Here is a 22382-nt window from a genome sequence, read left to right as displayed (position 1 = left end):
CTGACATTGACTGTCTGCCTTTCATTGCTGCCAACCACAGCAGAGAGAGACAGGATCTGTCGAAATAAAAAAACAGTCTGAGAAAGAGGAAAAATAATATAGCTCAGATCTGATGTGTTTGAAAGATGCTGAGAGGAGACAGACGGAGGAGAGGGGGGGTCTGTTAACTTACTAATGCCTTCATGGCTGACAAGATGGATGGGAATTTAGCTAATGTGCAATAGGACAAAGAGGCCATCTTATCAAGGTACTGAAGTTACCCCATAAGTAGCTTATTGCAAAAGCTGTTTGTCATTTTGTGCCGTGTTCTACTCATGGAAATCTATGAAGTATTGGAAGAGGCTGAGAAAAACAGCTGAGGTGCATGTAGGCTAAAAACAAACATGGACTCCAACTGGAAATGCAAGCCAATGTTGAAATATTTTGCCATTCAAAAGTGAAGTGAACAAACAAGACTCAATTGCCATGTGCGCTAAAACACTCAACACTATGCAGTCAAACTATGCCAAGTATGAATGCCATTCATGTCACTGGGCTGATTCAGACAAGAATCAATGAAGATGCAGGTGGGGATTTGACAGGTATGTTCAAAATAAACAAAGTCTCAACCTAACCTGGAAAAGCCTTAGCACACACAAGACTTATCCCACAGCATGTAGCCTAACATAACTTAAGTTATCCACATAACTGCAAAAAAACATGGGCTATCCCAAATGTAAGTTGTCATTACATTGTCTAATAGTCTGACAGAAACAGTACGCTCAGTCCAGCTTCTCTCTGCCCTCTACATGTGATGATGATGATGCCCCTCTGCCTCACGTCTCTCCAATTAGCCAACATAACAGGGAGGAGGAGAGGGAGGCCCCCACCAGCCCCAGCCTTGAAACCGACTGGACATTCCCCTAGATCGCTGCCAGACACAGTTCCTGCCTGGGCTCCCCACCCCGACCCCCATTCTTGTGCCCCTGCCAAGCCCTCCCCTCTCACATGGACCAGACGAGCGCAGGCAGACTGCACCATGGTTAGTTAGTAAGTTACAGCCTTCTACATTAGGGGTCCTGGCCGATCGACCTCACCCACCCCATCCACATAAGCAACGGTTATGGCACTGGGGTCCTTGAGGGAAGGGTTTCCATTTCCCACTTTCAACCTCTCCTGGCCTCACACACAAGAGGCCGACTCCCCTTGAAGTAATGACATATTGATTTTGTTTACTTTCGAGGAAGACTGGCTTTGTAGGAACTTACAAGTGTTGGCAGGAAAGGAACTAAACTAGCCACCACCGCCCACCCCATTGAAAGATCTTCAATTCATTCCAATTTTGATTACATTACACGAGTCAGACAACAGCTGTTTGGCTCAAGCTTTACCCCGGGACTTATAAAGAACACCATACTGCTATAGGATAATGGGTTTGGCAGAAGCCTTCTTTGAATTAAGTTGATTTCACTGTTGACGCCCCTCTACCGCCAGCCCCCGACCAGCCTCAGCCATGACGACCCCTTGGCACAGAGAGAGAGCATGTTATCCATCAGGCCTGTGTGGGTTTTTTTTTAGAGGCTCGTAATCGCCAGGCTTAGTATTGCAGCGGTGTGCGGCAGCCTGGGCGAGACTGAGATCAGTGTGGGATCTGGATGGATAGACTGAGGCAAATGGCACCGTGGGTTTGCCTACCCTGCTCATGACGTTTTGTCTGCAAGGCTGTTGAGGACATCGACGGAGAATCCAAAGCGGCTTGTGTTTTTACATCCGCCTCAGGCAGCCTTCACTCTAATTTCAAACAAATGATCCTTCTGAACAGGAGATAAGGGTTTTGGTGTAGTGTTGCTAGGCAGCCATCCCTCGGCTCCTTTACAAGACTCTAACCAAAACAAACATGTCGTAATCAGTCTGGTAATGAAACAGCTCCCTCTCCAGTTCCATGCACATTTCATTCCCCAAGTACAGCTCTGCACTGTTTTATAACATCTACCAGAATAGTCAAGTCAAATAGTTTAATAAAAGAATGCTTTTTTTCCTGGAAAAAAAATAACATTGTAACTGAAGGTCGAAATAACACTTCATAAGTAGCCAACATCCTCATTATGTTAAGACAACATGCCCAGTCAGTCCCTACACTGCCACTTCCTTCCCATTGCCCTATCACCTGCTGTTGTCTGGAGAAGGTAATGGTGTCCACATGCTTCCAATCACAAACAGTTTGTGCATACATGATGACAATTGAGACTTTTTTTCTCGTTTTGGTCTTCTGCAAGGGTTTTTCCCGGCTGTTCGCAGAGCTGAAGTCTACGCCCCTTCGCCAGTCAACAGTAGGGATTCTTCAATTAAGTGTTTGTTGTCCATAAACGATGTGTGGTGCAGTATTTTCTCAAAAACACACTTGAGAAATACTGCACCAAACATCTTAGATAGATGTCAAATTGCGTGACTAAGACCTCCTTGGCAAAAACATCAACATTTGTTGAGTTATCCTAGATTCATTCAGACTATTTTGAGGAATGTATACTGTTACGGCGTCTCCAGAGGGACAAAGTACCATTTGAGCCTTTTTAAAATGTTCAAGTGAAGGTCATTTAAGAGTGTATGCGAGCACACTCGTTTGGCCAGCTGAACCAAAGCATGCAGAAACCTTAAGCCACCAAAGAGTATGGCAACTGACATAACGCCCCTTCACCCCCCCCACAGACCCTTTTCACTTCCACTGAGTGCTTACAGACCCCTAAAACGTCTTGACAATTTTCCCATCCCCTCCCCCATGAATGCCCAGGGGGGTTGAACAGGGGTGGTGAGGGAGGGGGGCCCTGTCCCCCTGACACAGGGAGAGAAAGGTTGCTGGGGTGTAGTGTTCGGTTTGGGGGCTGTCAGTTGGGCTAGGGCGTCGCAGGGCGGAATCTTCACAAACTGATTAAGAACTGCACATTAACCAATTGGCAGCCAGAGCCTTCAGATTGACATGAAATGGTCACACTCCTCCCGGTAAGCACATTAAGCATTCTATATACCCACCATGTCCCCCACTCCCCGGTCACTATGCATTTCATTATTGCCCCACTGGTGCGTGAAGATTGAGATAAGATGGGTGGTGGAGGCTATAGGATCTACTCCAGCACCTTGGGATGGGTGGATGCATAGGGATAGTAGGGGGAAAGCGATCAATCACAACTCATATCTTCCTCTATTGTATGAAAAGGGGGTAACAAATACACAAACACTGCACAGTGCAGTCCACATTGTAGCAATTTGATGGAATGGAATCAGAGGAATAATGAACGTCTCAAATATGACGGTGTGTGGGGGTATGCCTTTTGCCTATATTCCAGGATGAATATGACACAGTCAACTGACTTATTTGACATGGAAAGTATTCCCAAAATCTGCGCTTTTCCTACAATTGTATTCGCTCGAATGAGGACAGCCAGTCCATTCCAGTGCCATTTCAACCCGCGCTAAACTGGCCGTTAATTAGATGATATAACCTGCCTCTGGTGCTCCTGGTTTGCGATTCTGAAAACAAAACTCGTGCATTTCCATCCAAACCAATGGATAAATCATGGTGTGTTTTAGAGAAGGCAACCCCTGTCAATAACAGCTAACGTTACTAACGAGTTCTCATCAAATTCTTTATAACCGTGAAACTAAGCCGATCAGCAATGCACGCTACCCTTGTAGTTATATTTAAAGCTTCAGCTTGTTGGCATCAAGTCTTATCAGCCTAACTACTATCATTGACATTGGCTCGTTGACTGTAAAGCAAAATAATATAGCTGACGTTACCCTTTCCCATTACATATTGCTACAAGTCATCAGCTAATATAAGTTAGTAAATAAAAGCAACGTAACTATGAAAACTGGAAGAGTAGAACACTAACGGCAGTGTTAGTCCTCGAGTCACATAATAATAGAACACAATGTATGTGGCCGCTTGTCAAACAAGCTGTGGTTTTGGATATCAATAAAGTATTCATTACCTTGCGTAATCACACGTTGAGCTTTGGCAGCTTTCAATACAAAGTCGGTGCATGGCAGAAGATGCAGAAAAGCATTCTGCTGTGCCTTTTCCCGAAAAAAAAATACCCGTAAATGACAAATCAGGAATTCAGTCTTCGCAGTTATCCAGCTAGCTAGCATTAGCCACCGTCAGCTCTCCTGCTGCATGGGGCTTACTGACTGACTGGATAACAGTTAGAGCAGCTTCATAACAAAAAATACCGAGATCGATACTTGACAAACACACAGCAAGAACTTTGTATTTTAGCGCAACGATGCACTAAAAGGACAATTTTCGCAACACAAAACAATGCTCAACGTCAAAAGTATCACGTTATAGAAAAAAAAGATCGAAAAAAGCAGCTAAACGAAAAAGCAACAGAAACAATTCGACTAAAAAAGTAGCGGAGTTAATGTTAGCTAGTTGGCATTAGTCATCGACTGTTGTAAGGAGTCATTTGCAAATGAAAAAAAAACAGGCAGATTTCAGTAAATTGTCGACGAAAATTGCTAGCTAGCTAGCCAACTTGGGTTAAAGTGCAAAATTAAATAAGTTGTGTTTAGGCCGCTAGCTGAGGAGCTAGCAGGTTAGCAACAACATCTGACCGACGACCTTGCTACTACGAATGCAAATTGAAAAACGAATCCAAGAAAATACATTCGCGAAAAATCCAAATGTAGGAGTGGACAGTCATAATGCGTTCAGTGAGCTCTCGTTGACAGCGTTCTTGCAGCCATTTTGTTCAAACTAGGACCGCTCGCTCTTCTCCTCTGAGCAGAAATAATGTAGGAAGTGGCCCCCATGCCCAAGCAGCCAATCCACGCGATCTCCCACTAACAAACACAGCATGATCCCGCCCCGTCGTACCCTTGACAATAGCAGTCTTATTTGCTCACTAGAATAAATGATGAACAGGGACAGATAGAGGATGATAAAATAGTGCATGTTTTATTTGCAGCCTACCTTGGACACTATTCAGTTGCATATGTGTGGTAAATATGTGGCAATGACTACCATATAGGTTATTTCTGTTATTGGTGATTTACACAGCCTGTGTTTATATTTACAGCAATGGAAAAATAACTAATTTAGTCATGTGAACAAAAGGCTAAATACTTTCAATAATGTATCAAAATAGTATGTGATTAGTTTGCAAATTAGAAGTTTATGCTAGAAGAATAAATAATTTTACAAGGGCCCTTGATTCTATCACATTACCTTCCTCAAAATCTTGAAGTCACATGAAGTCCACCAAGAAGGAGCATATTTCAATTCCAGACTAATTGACAATTGATTGATGAAGGACGACTATTCCCCTTGTTCTGCTTCTCAGATTCAAGAAAGGATTGTGGCCCCAACTCATTCTCGATGCCTCTTTTCTTATGGAAATGACCATGCATAGTGCAGTATGCACACAGTGGGAATAGGTCAAAGTTGTGGTCCACAAAGGGGAGAATTGACCAGTGAGAACAGCCTAGACTAGACTGCACAGCCCCATAGATCACAGCAGAGACTGTCAATGAGAAAGCCAGAACCCAGACAAAGTTTCTTCCTATTCAAGGCAAGCTGCGCAAAGCTATTGCGAAAGCCAACTCTAGCTGAATGGGAAAAACAGCTGTTTAATCTTGGGGGTTAAGGGAGGTGAGCAGAGAAGGCTGCATTCCTTGGAGTTTTCATGTGATAACAAACTTGTAATACTGCCACACATACAGTGAGCTCCAAAAGTAAAACTATGAGGTTAAAGTGCAGACTGCTAACTTTCATTTGAGTGTATGTTCATCCATATTGGGTGAACAGTTTAGAAATTACAACCCTTTTTGTACATAGTCCCCCCCCATTTTGGGGGACCAAAAGTATTTGGACAAATGCACTTATATGTGTATTAAAGTAGTAAAAGATTAAGTATTTAGTCCAATATTCAGAGGGCAATGACTACATCAAACTTGTGACTCTACACATTTGTTGGATGCATTTGCTGTTTGTTTTGGTTAAGTTTCTGATTATCTTGTGCCCAGTAGAAATTAATTGTAAATAATGTATTGTCATTTTAGACTAAATTTTATTGTAAATAAGAATATATGTTTCTAAACACTTCTACTTTAATGTGGATGCTACCATGAATCCTGAATTAATTGTGAATAATGATGAGTGAGAAAATTTGATGCACAAATATCCTACCCCCAAGACATGCTAACCTCTCACCATTACAATAACAGGGGAGGTTAGCATTTTGGAGGGGTATGTGCCACTGTCCCAATACTTTGAGGTCACTGTATATACTGTAGGTTGGTGTCACATTACAATACTGCACTTTTGTAGAGTGCATTTTGCAAGCACCTGCCAGCATCAGAGCAAGCCTGCCATCCAGGCAGGCTAATGCAGAACTAACATCCACATTTGCAGAACTCTCACCAAAGTCATTAGTGCACTTTAAAAAAGAGAGATGGAGATCTATGCCCCCACGTAGGACACCATCACACCTCCCACTTTAATAGTGAGTGGCAAGTAGCTGGACGTGAATGCAGAGAAGAACAAAAGGGTAAACAACTGACATCTATTCTGAGTTTAGATCCTAAATGGCACCCTTTTCCCTACATAGTGCACTACTTTTGAACAGAGCCAGTCAAAAGTAGTGCACTACATAGAGAATAGGGTGCCATTCGGGACAATCGTTAATCAGTGCTGCAATTCTTTTTTTTTAGGTGTCTCGGATGATTCTTTGACTAGGGCCAATTTCCCTAATTGCTTTCACATTTAAGCTAGCCGTCTGATGGAGGGGCGGCAATGAGAAAGGTCTGGTTGATATTCTGTTAAGAGGAAATCCAGACATGAGGTGAGGCGGATGGACTGCGGCGCTGGCAATCACTCACTTTCTCCTCTCTTCTGCTCTCCTGGGATACTCCTCTCCTCAGTCTTTCTTTCCCATTCTTTCTTTTCTTCATTTAAGCACCCTGTGATCATGTCTTTTGTTTTAATTCCAGTTCAATCACGTGTTTTCCACAGAAGGTTTTCATTTCTTGCCTGCCGTGAGATCTTGCTAGCAGAGACACTCCCGCACACAAGTTACTGTATATCTGCGCACACACACTATTGTGGCTACATGTATATTTGATGCATGTGCTTTGGCTACAGTTTAACATTTTAAAAATGTTATACTTTAAACATGCTTGCCATGAGGGGAAGTATCACTCCCTTCTGAAACATTTCTAGACAGTCAAAACTGAGACACAGACACAATCAGGAACCAATTGTCCAAAGCAAATCTCAATAGTTTGGCGTTTCTTTAAGAAACAGACAGAGATATTCCATGTGTTATGATGATGAAGAATACTAGCCTGGTCCCAGATCGGTTTGTGCTGTCTTGCCATCTCCTATGGTCATTGGAGAGCTAAACATTCAAGCTGTCAAGACTGCAGAAACAGATCTTGAACCAGGTCAGAAGAAAAGTACATATAAATGACAATCCAGCTTTTCCAAAAAGTCTACAATTTATCAGTTCTCACGACACGAAAACCCCTCTCCCAATTTTCAGTTAATTGTCTTATCTTGTGGAATTAGGAATGAACAAAATAAATATGACCGGGTGAAAAGCCAAACAATTCACTGAACGGCGAGCCAAAAAGTGAATCTTTGTTTACACTCCCTCCCTTGTCATTACGTCTGAAAATGGCACCCTATTCCCTTAGTGCACTACTTTTGACACGAAATGGCACCCTATCCCCTATATAGTGCACTACTTTTGACCCCAAATGGCACACTATTCCCTATATAGTGCACTACTTATATAGTGCACTACACTACTAGTATTTTGGGTCGGCAGGTAGCCTAGTGGTTAGAGCATTGGGCCAGTAACCGAAAGGTTGCTAGATCGAATCCCCGAGCTTACAAGGTAAAAATCTGTCGTTCTGCCCCTGAACCCACCGTTCCTAGGCCGTCATTGTAAATAAGAACGTGTTCTTAACTGACTTGCCTAGTTAAATAAAGGTTAAATAAAATAAAAAATAATGTAAAGAAAATTGTAACTAATGCACTATATGCAATAGACAAGGAACCCATCACTGGTTCCCTGTCTGGTGCAGGATGATAGATGATAGGCCAGGTTTTTGGTATTGATCATGAATCCTGAATCCTCCAGTCTGGAGATTACGCCTAGGAGTAATCAAAATGCAGACGGTGGCTGCCGCTCCGTTCAAAGTGACATTTCCAAAGGCATGACTTGACGTATGCTAAATGCTACAGCGATGATCAGTCTGACATGGGAGTACCAAGAGACAACAAACAAACTAGAGCCTGAGTGTCCCCAACTCTGCGCTTTTCACCCTACTGAATAGAGAGGTGACTATCAAAGTTCCACGCACCAATAATACAAATCATAACATCATTCCATGCTGCTACAGGTATAAGATTAATTTAGCAATCCAAATAAAATCAAATGTATTTATATAGCCCTTCGTACATCAGCTGATATCTCAAAGTGCTGTACAGAAACCCAGCCTAAAACCCCAAACAGCAAGCAATGCAGGTGTAGAAGCACGGTGGCTAGGAAAAACTCCCTAGAAAGGCCAAAAGCTAGGAGGAAACCTAGAGAGGAACCAGGCTATGTGGGGTGGCCAGTCCTCTTCTGGCTGTGCCGGGTGGAGATTATAACAGAACATGGCCAAGATGTTCAAATGTTCATAAATGACCAGCATGGTCAAATAATAATAATCACAGGCAGAACAGTTGAAACTGGAGCAGCAGCACAGCCAGGTGGACTGGGGACAGCAAGGAGTCATCATGTCAGGTAGTCTTGAGGCATGGTCCTAGGGCTCAGGTCCTCCGAGAGAGAGAACGAAAGAGAGAAGAGAGAGAATTAGAGAGGGCATACTTAAATTCCCACAGGACACCGGATAGGACAGGAGAAGTACTCCAGATATAACAAACTGACCCTAGCCCCCCGACACATAAACTACTGCAGCATAAATACTGGAGGCTGAGACAGGAGGGGTCAGGAGACACTGTGGCCCCATCCGAGGACACCCCCGGACAGGGCCAAACAGGAAGGATATAACCCCACCCACTTTGCCAAAGCACAGCCCCCACACCACTAGAGGGATATCTTCAACCACCAACTTACCATCCTGAGACAAGGCCGAGTATAGCCCACAAAGATCTCCGCCACGGCACAACCCAAGGGGGGGGGGGGGGGGGGCGCCAACCCAGACAGGAGATCACATCAGTGACTCAACCCACTCAAGTGACGCACCCCTCCTAGGGACGGTATGAAAGAGCCCTAGTAAGCCAGTGACTCAGCCCCTGTAATAGGGTTAGAGGCAGAGAATCCCAGTGGAAAGATGGGAACCGGCCAGGCAGAGATAGTAAGGGTGGTTCGTTGCTCCAGAGCCTTTCCATTCACCTTCCCACTCCTGGGCCAGACTACACTCACTGACACTCACTCATATGACCCACTGAAGAGATGAGTCTTCAGTAAAGACTTAAAGGTTGAGACCGAGTTTGCGTCTCTCACATAGGTAGGCAGACCATCACATAAAAATGGAGCTCTATAGGAGAAAGCCCTGCCTCCAGCTGTTTGCTTAGATATTCTAGGGACAATTAGGAGGCCTGCGTCTTGTGACCGTAGCGTACGTGTAGGTATGTACGGCAGGACCAAATCAGAGAGATAGGTAGGAGCAAGCCCATGTAATGCTTTGTAGAAACCGTGAAACTAGTCATTTACTGTAGTAGTGGTAGGGCTGTCATATAACCTATACTGTCATCTTCTCTGAGGGCCATACCATTGTAATGTGGGATGTGAGAAGAAGAGGGACTTTAGAAAACATATTGCCATACCCATCAGGTGGACAGAGCCTTTTTTATTATAGGCCTTGTAAAGATTACAGTGAATTACCCAGAGAACAGAGGGCAAGGCCAATAAAATATGTGAAAGAGAGTGAGAGGAATAGAATCTGGAATAGAGAGCGAGAGAGAGAGAGAGAGAGAGGCAGAGCCTGTTCACCTGTGCAGTGCATAGTGGACCTTGGCCACAGGGTGACTGATTCAATTTCTATACAGGGGAAAACAACAAGCAGAGCTTCTACAGAATGGCCGGTTACAGCAGCAGGCCTAGGGGACTGTATCGACTGAGGGAGGGGTGTGTGTGTGTATTGTAGTGCTGGTGGTGTGTTATATGGGCCGAGGGGAGAGTGGAGCAGTGTGGTGCAGTAGGACAGCGTTTCTGAGCTGTGGTAATTTCCCCAGAGAGTACTGGCCAGGGAGAGGGAGGAGAAGGAAGGAGGAGTGGAAGAGGAAAGGAGGGAGGAAGAGAGAGGGAGTGTGTTCATAAATAATGAGGGATCATACAAACAGCATAGACGGGAGTAATGGAAAGAGTGGCAAAAGAGAGGAAAGGAAGGTTCATCCAACGCACAGCATCATCAAAAACTCTTTTCAAGCTTTATTTTTGGGACAACTGCTGTCAACACATTTAATAAGCCCATTTCTATTCTCCTTTCCAACGTGTAATTTTTATCAATAAGCAGTTGAAGTGCCCTATTGTTTTCGTTGCTAATTCCATCTATTAATTGCACTTCAGGTTTACTGATGACCTTGCATATTTTGTTGTTCGTGGTGCCCCTTAATATTAGCATACATTAATCCCAGCTTATCTTTCATCCCCAATGAATAGCTCTTTGCATATTGTGTGCGTGTGTGTGTACATGTGAGTGTGTGTGTGTGTGTGTACATGTGAGTGTGTGTATACCGTTCTGTTTGTGTGTGTGAGAGTGTGTGTGTGTACAGTGCTTGACTTGGGTAGGAGCTCACTGGAGCAGAGTACTGCTAGAGCTCTTGTTCCTGTTATAGAATATTATTGTGGAGCACCTGTACCTAAATATAAACTGTACCGGCACCCAAAATGAGTACTGGGACCTATTTCAGTCATAGTCAAGCACTGTGTGTGTGTTTGTGTGCATACATTAACGTATGCATGGGTATTTGCCCCCGCCCTCTCCACAAATTAATTAAAGGGAATAAGACCTGTGTGGATTTTATGGTGTTCTGGGAACCGACTGGCTAATCAGATTTATTGCACACTTAAGCTTAATTAATTGCATTTATGGATTCAAATGAATAATGAAGTACTCACAAGCGTTGTTTCTGTTTCATCAACCTGCAGAGGCAAACCACTGGAACAATGATAATGACCTGGGGATGGGACAGGAGAGCTGTCAATCAACTAAGGTTCAACTCAACAATATCTACTCTTATAGAATACTATGTTCCTCTAACTACCAATGAAATTAGCCAAATGTAGCCTATTAGATGTATTTCAAATGGGATTGGATTAATTTGTTTTGTATGCAAATATGGCTTCTGGTTTAGAAATCTATGATTATAGAAATAGACAACTGATTCAACCACTAACAGATTTACAACAGAGGGGAAAAATAAGTGTGTGTGTGCACGCACGCGCTACGTCCTCATTTGGACTCCCCAAAACGCTCCAAGCTTTCCATTAGAAAAGGTGGCACTTGTCCAATGAAAGCCAATGTGTATTACTGTGTATTACTACCCGGGCCTCCACAAACAGACAACATATCCTGACCTTCATATGATCTACCACAAGATCAATAGCATCATCATTGCAGAGGACTGTCCACATATTAACCCAGCCAGGGCTCCTGCACGCACACACACCTTCCCCCAGCAGGGCCCCATCGTCATCGATCAGCCTGTATTGACTGACACAGAGCCACAGAACTGCCGTGTGTATTGTACACACACACACACACACACACACAGCTGTTGACTTTAATTTTCACTGGCTGCCTGGCTGGTGTGGAGATTACTGGGGGGGAGGGAGAGTGTGGGTGTTTTGGAATAGGAGCGATGGCGGTGGAGGGAGGAGAGATGAATTTTTTTGTGGGCTTAGTGGCTTGACCTTTGACTTGAGGGCACATACTGTACACAATGTTGGTGGGACGTGCTGTGGTTTCACATTAGCTGGCAGAGTTACAATGTTATGGCTATGGATGGAAATCATATTACGCGAACACACACACAAAGACAAACCACATCTCCATAAACATGCACCCACACACAAACAAAACAACAATGCAAGGGACAAGCAAATCAATAACAACACGGCTTTTATCCGCCAAAAGGCAGCCGAATCATTCCATCTCCCATGTAAATGTAGGTGGCATATCCAAAGGCTAGGGCTGATATTTAGGAGTCCATTAACAGAGGTCTGAGATGGGTTAATTCACTGTTTGCAGCAACAGGAACCCCAGGGCCTCAGGGCACAGAGAGAGAAGGAAGGGATGCAGAGAAGATGGAAACGGAGAGGGGTTTGTGGTGAGCAATATCATCCCTTTCCCCTCTTTCTCTCTTTGCCTTTCTGCCCACCACCGTGTCATTTTGATTAATGCTGCTTTCCTTTGCGGTCACAGGAATAGTGGGACTCTCTCCGTGGCGGCTGTGGCTCTAATCTGAAATGTAATCAAAACTGTCCGTAATACAATTGTGTTTCAAGAGGCTAGAGAGAGAAGCCTAATGATATATTTTATATTTGAGATTCTTCAAAGTAGCCACCCTTTGCCTTGATGACTGCTTCGCACACTCTCAATTAACAGGTGTACCTTTGTGGAATTTCTTTCCTTCTTAATTCGTTTGAGCCAATCAGTTGGGATGTGACAAGGTAGGGGTGGTAAACAGAAGATAGCCCTATTTGGTAAAGGACCAAGTCCATATTATGGCAAGAACAGCTCAAATAAGCAAAGAGAAACAACAGTCCATCATTACTTTATGACATGAAGGTCAGTCAATGCGGAAAATGTCAAGAACTTTGAATCCAGCGCTATGATGAGACTGGCTCTCATGAGGACCGCCACAGGAAAGAAAGACCCAGAGTTGCATAACCCCAGTACGTCGTGGACAGAGAGGAGGTTGTTGGGATGGTCGCAGGAGTGTCATGGGTGGTGTCTCTCTGTGTCACCTCCATGGAAAGTCTGGACCAGGCCACCCACGTCCCTATCCTACAGCCCTGCAGATCGCCGAGGCTCTCTTCTCTCACGTCTTCCGGCACTACAGGATCCCAGAGGATCCTCAGTTCACCTGCCGTGTCTGGAAGGCCTTCATGGAACGACTGGGGATCACGGTCAGCCTCACCTCCGGGTACCGTCCCCAATCTAATGGGCAGGTGGAAAGGGTAAATCAGGAACTGGGTAGGTACCTTCGTAGTTACTGTCAGGACCAGCCCGGGGGAGTAGGTTGCGTTTCTGCCTTGGGAAGAATTGTGCACAAAACTCTCTCTGTCCCTCCTCCACTAACCTCACACCCTTTCAGTGTGTTCTACGCTATCAGCCGGCCCAGGCACTGGAGTCAGATAGAGGCTTCTGCGGTGGACGATTGGTTCTGGCGCCGAGGTGGTATGGAACACCGCGCACACCCGTCACACCAGCCTTCGCTTGGTCTCCCCCTCCTATCCAGCTCAGGAGTTTGGCGTCGCCGGCCTACTGCTGACAAACGCCCTTCACTCATCAAGCCCGGACTTGTCTCGTCATCATTACACACACCTGGTTCCAATCCCCACTCTGTCACTGTATATATACTCCCTCTGCCATTGGTCTTTCTCGGTCATCGTAAATGTTACTTGTTTTCCTGAGAGGAATCTCTCCTACTATTTCCTGAGCACTTTATATTTTGCACTTTGGGTTCACCCTGTGCCTTTTTGTTTATGAAGATATATTTTGAGCACAACAACGTTTGGGTTTTGTTCCACTTTGGTCTATGGTGCTTAAATAAATTCAGTAGTTCTAAACCTGCTACTGCCTCCTGCCTACTGCTCTCTACACCAGTGACAAATAGACTCCCGAAGACACATACTGGCACACACAAATACAAACACACATACAGCCTGCTTACAACCACACAAGAATACAAGCACATCCTAAATGGACACATCAACATTCTATGTTTGCTTCAAAGACACAACACGAGTCCTCCTCCTCCTTTCTCATACCCATTCCCAGATGACTACCAGAGTGATGTCACAATCTTATGAATAGAGTTGTGTTGGCTTGGCTCTGTCACCATGCTTCCTTTGGCTATGGCAGCTCTTAGCAACCAATGCCCCAGTCACCCACCCACCCCCCCAGTCTCAGTCTGCCCCGGCTTGGCACAGACCTCATAGGATGTGTCCCAAATGGCAACCTATTCCCTATATAGTCCTTCAAAGGTAGTGCACTATAAAGGGAATAGGGTGCAATTTGGGACGCACATTGGACCAGACTGGCGCACGGGCACAGAGAGTGTGCCAGCCTGATTAACGCCATCATTATCACAGCACATGTTAGTACAGCAGACGCCCTCTGCTCTCTCCGTCTGCTCTGAATTCAATACTGGTCCATCAGAGAAGCATGGAGTTCTATGGCCTACGGTCTATTTGAAAGCCCATTAGAGACAATGCTTCAGTAACAATAGCTGACAGAAAGAGGGATATAGGTTATGTAAGTCAGTAGTGTGCGTGTGCGACCCTTGCATGCGTTTGATGTGTACGTGTGTTTTTTGTGTGTGTGAGGGGGTCAGTGGCCAGTGCAGTGAACCGCAGGCCTGTCCAACCAAGATGGCCACCTCCAACTGTGGTCAAAGGAGAAGCCTGTAATCTCAGCCTGGAAGCCAGTCCTGCTGTGCACCATCAATTTGTCTCTCACTTCTCTCTCCCCCTCCCCCTCTCGCCTTTCTTCTCTCCCTGCTCCCTGCTCTCTTTTTCCAGTCGGCGCACACACACACACACACTCCGGATCGTCATGAATCTTTCATGGCATCACTCTGTATAATCCCTGAGGCGTGCTCCCCCGAGACCCACACACACACCCCGCCTCCATCACCTTATGCCAGGCGAGAAAGAGGGAGGGAGGGATGGCGAGAGAGAGAGAGAGGGAGGGAGAGATGGGGAAAAGGCGAGAGGGAGAGAAGGGCGGGAGAGCAAGAGTGACAGAAAGGGGAAGGGAAGATAGATGAGAGGGGGAGATGGAGAGGGAAGAGAGAGAGAGAGAGAGAGAGTCAAAGACAAATTGTAGGTTTGCAGAAGTACGGGCTTCACAGGGGTCTGAATCCACCACATCTTGGACCAAAGAAAACAACTGAGGAAGAGAGTAGGAGATAACAAAAGAAAAAGGTTTGTTCTTCTCTTTCGCGCTCCAGGCATCAATGCAAAGTCAATTGGCTGGGGCATGGTCTGAGCGAAACACTGCTGAAGATATCGATCCCTATGATCATAAAAGGAGCTGTGTGTGTGTGGTGTGATTAAACATGTATTTAATATGTATTGTGTAATAAATGTGTAACTTACACGTGATAAATTCTACGTAACTAAATTCTTAATAAATGCTGAATCTTTTTTAACCCTGTGATGTCACATAATTCACGTCATATAATACATGCATAGCTTAAATGCTTAACAGTAGATTCATTCCGGTTCACTGGGTTTTTTGAGAGAAAATATCTTGGGAACATAAGTCAACGTGGGAGCAGCAATGCACCCTGGGAGAGCTGAGGTCTAGTGTGTGCACGATGTACTCATGGTAGGAGGAGGGATGGATTAGATGCGTTAATTATGAGGAAAAACACACGGGAGGCGTCAAGGCGGAGAATATCTCACCTCACAGTCCAGATGAGCTTATTACACCGCCGCTCCTGATTTACACTGACACTGATTAAGAAGGCTGTCCAGAAGTCAAAGTATGTGTGATAAAACGATAGAAAGAGGTCACTGAGGTTGCAAGGTCCCCATACATGCAGAGAAAAAGAAAGAGAGAAAGAAAGAAAGGGAAAAAGAGAGAAAGAAAGAGAGAAATAATGACATTACGCTGCTTTTACACGGTCCTGATATACAGTATGTGCCATATATACTCAAGACACAAGGCACCACTCTCGCCCTAGAGGAGGGTAGACTTCAAGGTCTTTGGCAAACAGGTTAGATAAAGGGTTATGTGTGTGTGTCGTAAATACCAGTGCATTTGGAGGGTCCAAAGTAGTGCACTATATAGGGAATAGGGTGCCCTTTGGGATGCAACCCTAAAAGGTCAGTAATGTGTCCCTGCTGGACCTCTGCCCTTCTTTCCATTACGGCTCCCACAAATCCTGCTGTATTAAACGTAGCAGAGGCTCTTTGCACATCACACACACTGCTCTGCCATGCGCACTATGTTTGAGCACCACCTACGAAATGCAATTAGGGTGAGTTATTGCCAGGCTGTAGTGGTGGGGGAAGGGGGTGAGAGGGGGATGCATCCCATCAGCAGCACAGCAACAACCTCACCGCTGCAGCCCAGCCAGCCAGTAAGCCAGCCAGTAAGCCAGCCAGTAAGCCAGCCATCTACGGTCCTTCCAGTCAGTCAGACCTCCAGTCAGTCAGCAGCTCCTTGGCAAGCGGAGAGAGAGGGGGCAGTGCCAATTTCACGCCTCTGCTCCTGCCTCTTCCAGCTGCACGTTTCCTGCCTAGCTCTCTTCAAAACCCCCCTATCCTATCACCCTTCCTCCACTGACTACACCCTCTCTCTCCCTCCCTCCCTCCCTCCCTCCATCCATCCCCTCATCCCCCGGTCAGTGAGTGACAGCGCGGTGGCATGGGCATCCATCTCCAGATAATAACCCAGCTGCATAATAAACCGCCGCCCGCCACATCTGAGCTGCCGAGGAGGAATAAAAAAAGAAACATTTAGCATCAGCCAGCAGCAGCATGACAAACCACGTCCCCTTTAGCAGCTCTGCATCGATGCCTCGCTACGAGGAGACAAATGCCTCGCTGTGGTCTCTAATACATACCCAGTACAAGGGCAAGAGGAGGGCATAAAAACACCTTTATTTGCATGCGTAAAGGTAACATTTGTTTACCATTTGCGCAACACGACGCCTCTTATAACGACCCTCCCTCTTCCCCTGATTGAAGCGCCTGCTAATTTGCCGTAATTGCACAACAATAGAATAAGCAATTCATGTGAGATGCAGATGTACGTTGAAATATTCCCACCTGTGCAAATGTAAAAAATGCATTACTAAATGCCTGTTGTGGCTACGGCTATCTAAGCAGTCATAAACATTAGTTGCGAAGGTGTGTATCTTGTAGCACTACAGGACTACAATACATTCTCTTCTTCCCAGTAACATGGCAAGCAACACCCCTGATAGGCCGCTAATTGTTGGCAGCAGTTGGATTTTCAAAGACAGGAGCCGGTGAGGGTTTCCATTTTTAGTGGCACACTGTTTACAGCCTCCACTGCAGAGCAGAGATGTCAGCTGAGTCCCAAATGGCACCCTATTCCCTTTTGAGGGGACTACTATTGACCAGGGCCCTGGTCAAAAGTTGTGCCCTAAATAGGGAATAGGTTACCATTTGGGAGTCAACCAGAGCCAGGGCCGCATGGCTACCTTTGTTTGTACAGCAGCTCCTCCACGCAGTAACAGAGATAATCTCCACTGCTTCTCAGAACGACAGACTGCTGGCTAGCAGAGAGCCCTGGTAGTCTAGAGAGAAGCCCCCCGAGGGAGAAGGATGGTGGGGATGGAGCGGTGTGAATGTCTGGGTGGGAGGATGGAGGTAAGCGTGATGAGGAGAGGGGTGGGGTGGGTTGGATAGAAAGCTTATGAGGAGAGATGTGGGAGTAGAGTAGCATGAGGCAGCATGGATGTCTGGGGTGGGTCGGCTGGGTGGTGGATGCATGGAGGTGTGGAATGGTATCAAATACATCAAACATGCCATTTCCAACCACTCCGTTCCAGCCATTATGATGAGCCATCCTCCCCTCAGCAGCCTCCTGTGGAGAGGGGATACTGTACAGGGAGGGAGTTTGGGGGAGGGGGGTGACAACCTAGAAACCGAGAGCGTCCCTCCCAAGGCCATCAATGGGATTAAGCAGTGCTACCAAGATACTTTTATTGAACCAGGGGGACCAGTTGAATCCGGGGACTATTCTTATCCATATTGTCTCACCATTATATCTATATGGTGCCTTTTCCCCATGGAAAGAGACAGCCAGTTTGTGATCTACAAATGAATGTAATCGCCAACATTCGTTGCCATGACCACCTCAGAACTCACGATACCTGAACATTCCATGATTCCCTGGAATATCCCTGGAGATTTACGCCAGAAATTACGCCAAGAAAAGGATTTCACACATACGTGAACTGTGAGACTCCCTCTTTTCCTTAAGGCGTCTATCAGAGCATTGAGAAAATCCTGCCTTCTCTGGTCAATCTTTCCTTATTCCCTGGCACGTTGCCCCAATTCCACATTCGTCTGGGATTTCCCAGAAAAACGTGAATAGTCTACATGAATGGTCTAGGAGGGGTTCTTTTGCAAATGACACATCCATGCGCAGGAAGTGGAGGCCTATTAAAGTTGAATCAGACATTGATGCTGCGCGTATCTAGAGAACAATCCCCCGGTTACATTAATAACTGACAATTAATCACCGGTCACTTAGCAGACGGATAACGACATGCTGTTAAAGACGTCCTAATCTGTCCGTCCGCCGAGGGAAGGATGGAAGCAGAGAGTAGGATGAGGAAATTCGCACAGTGTAATCTGTCCGTCAACGGAGAGAGAGGAGAGAAGGGTGGGGGAAATGATCACAAATTGTAATCTGTCCGTCCGTCGAAAGAGGAAAGAGGTAGAGACAGATGGAGGGAAATTGGCAAAGTGTAAAATCGAAGAAGAGAGCTGGGTGTTTCTCCTTGACAGCCTGCCAAGGTGGGGGGGTTATAGCCTGGTCCCAGATCTGTTTGTGCCTTCTTGCCAACTTGGCTAGCAATAACAGATAGCATAGCAATAACAGATCAGGGACCAGACCATGAGGGGGTAGCTGGCTGCTGAGATCCCTTGCCATGCCCAGTTTCTGGGCACTGATCTGGGCAAGGGATGAAAGCTGGATATGGGCAGTAGCACTGGAAATGCTCACTACATGTCTCTATTGCTAAGAGTTCTGAGGATGGACCTGCAACAGAAAACCACCATTGTTCTGTCAGAAAACAGAGAAGAGACGAGGGAGTAGGTATGGAGAGAGGAAGGGACAGAGGTGAGGGGAGACAAGCAGGGGGGAAAATTCACTTCCACAGTTGGCTAGTAGAGGAAATCCTGCAATTTCTCCGCAGTGAGAAACCAGTGGCGTAAAACATTTTGCTCCAGAGCTGCATCCCTTCATCACCCCCTTTCTTTAACCCCTTTAAACCCCCCCCATGGTGGTCAACGCCAGTGACACTTCCCTATAGAGCTCTCACTGTACAACAACAAACCACCCTGTCCCTGAACCCGTGAAGTCTACCCCGCTCTCCAAACAAAACAATGACTACATTTCCACCTACGGATCCTACTACAATACCTGATAGATGGGAGGGGTCAACAGAGGTTAAAACCGAGCATTGAATATTAGAGTGGGTGAATGGCACACAACAAAGGACATAATTGAGACGCTCCAACAAAGCAATTACATCCTTTAATAAAGCCATAATTGTGTTTCATTACGACACACGCAGCAGCGACATCTATTTGCGGCCTCATTTTATTCTCTCCACTTCAAGTGTTGTGTGGGCCGCTAACCTCCGAGTGCCTCAAACAATGCATACTATTCTTTTGCTGGTGATCAGAGCACACACGTACACAAACACAAAGTGCACACACACACACACACACACCAGCGAGACACTGCTCACAGCGACACCGTGGAGATCTCTCCATTGAGAACCTGTAATTATAGACTCTCAAGATAAATCAATTAACGAGAACATATAGCCTTTCATTTAATCCACGGCTAATTAAAGAGGGATACGAGGGTGGGGGAGGAGAGGGAGAGGGAATGAGTTATGGGTGGTGTGTGTATCCAATGTTGTGAGTGAACGAGGCTGGGGGATTGTTAGGGTATAGAGAGAGTATAATGGCATCACAAATGGTACCCTATTCCCTTTGTAGTGCACTACTTTTGAGCAGGGCCCATAGTGGCTCTGGTCAAAAGAAGTGCACCATATAAGGAAAAGGGTGCCATTTGGAACATACTATATGAATAGCCTGATTGAAGCCAAATCCGTTGGTAGTTAAATCTCCACTGTTAGTTCAACCAACCTAAATATCACCTGGGGGTAGAGACTGACAGGTGGCACTTTTAATTGAACTGAATGAGAAGTTGATTAGAGAAATGGTAGGTCTGATGGGAGTGTGAGGTAAGAGGGGTAGAAACGAACGCTGGAGACCGACACAAAATAACCTCGCTGTACTAATTATCGGGAGCTCGATTCCTTGACTCCCCATGGTCAGAAAAACATGCAATCCTTCATCCTGCAGAACGAATCCCTTTGCGCAAATAAACATTCATTCTCACCTTCACTTTACTATACCAGCAGTCTATTCGCGAGATGGTACGTGTCTCTTGCAGTGGTAGTCAATGGGAAGCTTTTTGAACAGGATATGACAAGAGTGTGTGTGTGTGTGTGTGCATATTGGAGAAACTCACTCCGCACATATCCCCCAACCGGGGATGGGAATCTGCATCAGCTGGTTGTATGTATGCGGCCCTGCTCTGCGCTGATGGCAATCTCCCAGTTTCAATTTAGCCGAGCGGCACGGAGATGTCGGTGTGTTCCGGTCCCGCTGACTATCTCCTTTTTCAATCCCCCTCACCTCCACATCTTGCCGTGTCCGCCTCTCACACCGGCAAATTGAACAGAGGGGAACCGGAAGGAGGTGACAGACAATTGTCCCGGTTTGGATAGGTTTGGACAGTTGAGTCCCTGGGATGGAGGGATATCTGGGGTGGGGGGAAGTGGGTCTAGTCTTGTGATAAGGCTAGACCCAGAGTTTTCAGTGTGATACCAAGGTGCAAGGCAAGGGTTACAGTATAAGCCCTACCGTTACACTATTTTGACCTGATAAAACTTTATTTATGATAGCAACTGTATTTTTACAGAATTTAGAAAGGTAACATTAGCTGGGATTACTCTGACGGTACACTATGCTGAGAAAAATTATATTGGATGATAATCCAAGTTAACATATAATCGATAATCACTGTAGTAAAAAGTGTATTACTATCATGAAACTATATCGAACTCAGAGGGACTTACAGGAATCTCTTTGATCGATAAGAAAATGAGGGGGAAAGAGAGAAAGGGATAGAACAAATGAAAGAGAAACCTCGACTGTGTCAGTGTGAAATGTGATGGACTCCTCCCACTTACGGTCATTTCTCTTCCTGGCGTGGCGTGCTGAGCGTGATGTCACCACAATACTACCACTACTGTTTATGACACAGGGAGTGTCTCTGGTCCGCCCCACACTGGGCACCAGTGGTGTAAAGTACTGAAGTAAAAATACTTAGGTAGTTTTTTGGGGTATTTGTACTTTACTATTTATATTTTTGACAACTTTTCTTCACTACATTTCTAAAGAAAATAATGTACTTTTTAATCCATAGATTCTCCCTGACACCCAAATGTACTCTAATGGTCTAATTCACACACTTATCAAGAGAACGTCCTAAACACATGCTTAGTTTGTAAATTATGTCCGAGTGTTGGAGAGTTCCCCTGGCTATCCATAAATTTAAAAAACAAGAAAATTGTGCCATCTGGTTTGCTTAATATAAAGAATTTTAAATTATTTATACTTTTACTTTTGATACTTAAGTATATTTGAGCAATTACATTTATTTTTTATAATTAAGTATATATAAAACCAAATACTTAAACTTTTACTCAAGCAGGATTTTACTGGGTGACTTTCACTTTTACTTGAGTCATTTTATTTTAAGGGTATCTTTACTTTTACTCAAGTATGATAATTGGGTACTTTTTCTACCACTGCTGGGTACATTAATCTTCATTTGGAACTAATGCCTTTAGTCAGGAGGATTTGGGAGACCTGAGAGTCTGTGTCTATCTGACAAAATCCACAAAATAATACCAAACCACTTAGAATGAGACACTGTATAGGACATACGTTGGCGTAGTCGGCAGGATTAATTACTCAGATCTATCAGTAAATCCTCCTAAGCGGTGTTCTTAGTGTTATGCTAGTATGGACATTGGTACGAAGCCTGTAACTGGAAGGAAGCACAGCATGGTTGAGGCTGGCTAGCTGGCTATGGAATGACTGACTGGCTGGCTGAGCTGCCATTCATTGGTATTAGTGTAATTACAGCCACAGATGAGCTCTGCGATGCTATTGATTTTCTCTGTTCCAAACACTGGGGATGGAGAGAGCGAGAGAGAGGGAGTGAGAAACTGAGGGGATATGGAGATTACAATTATGGACAACCTTGAACCAAGATAAGGACAAAAGACAACCAGTGTAAGAGAAACAATATAGGCATCTGAGCTGTATCTAAATGTATATGCATCCTAAAGCTACCTTCAAGCTAAC

General features: G+C 45.2%; 1 protein-coding gene and 1 long non-coding RNA gene across 2 annotated transcripts in view; both read right to left on the bottom strand.

The window, feature by feature from the left end:
- The window catches only part of LOC115103718 (trinucleotide repeat-containing gene 6C protein-like), a 65894-nt gene extending 61148 nt beyond the window's left edge, over positions 1 to 4746 (bottom strand). Inside the window, 1 exon segment of the mRNA XM_029624600.2 lies at positions 3969 to 4746. The gene's annotated coding sequence lies outside the window, so the exon portion shown is untranslated.
- A 166-nt stretch (positions 4747 to 4912) lies between these two features.
- On the bottom strand, positions 4913 to 21240 carry LOC115103541 (uncharacterized). Its single transcript, XR_010460329.1, has 2 exons — positions 20476 to 21240; positions 4913 to 11170 (listed from the first exon to the last, which is right to left on the bottom strand). It is a non-coding gene; the product is annotated as an uncharacterized LOC115103541 (long non-coding RNA).
- Between the last annotated feature and the right edge of the window lie 1142 nt (positions 21241 to 22382).

This window comes from Oncorhynchus nerka, linkage group LG21, assembly GCF_034236695.1.
Source record: "Oncorhynchus nerka isolate Pitt River linkage group LG21, Oner_Uvic_2.0, whole genome shotgun sequence".
Classification (NCBI taxonomy): Eukaryota; Metazoa; Chordata; class Actinopteri; order Salmoniformes; family Salmonidae; genus Oncorhynchus; species Oncorhynchus nerka.
This window is presented reverse-complemented; position numbering and strand designations above follow the sequence as displayed.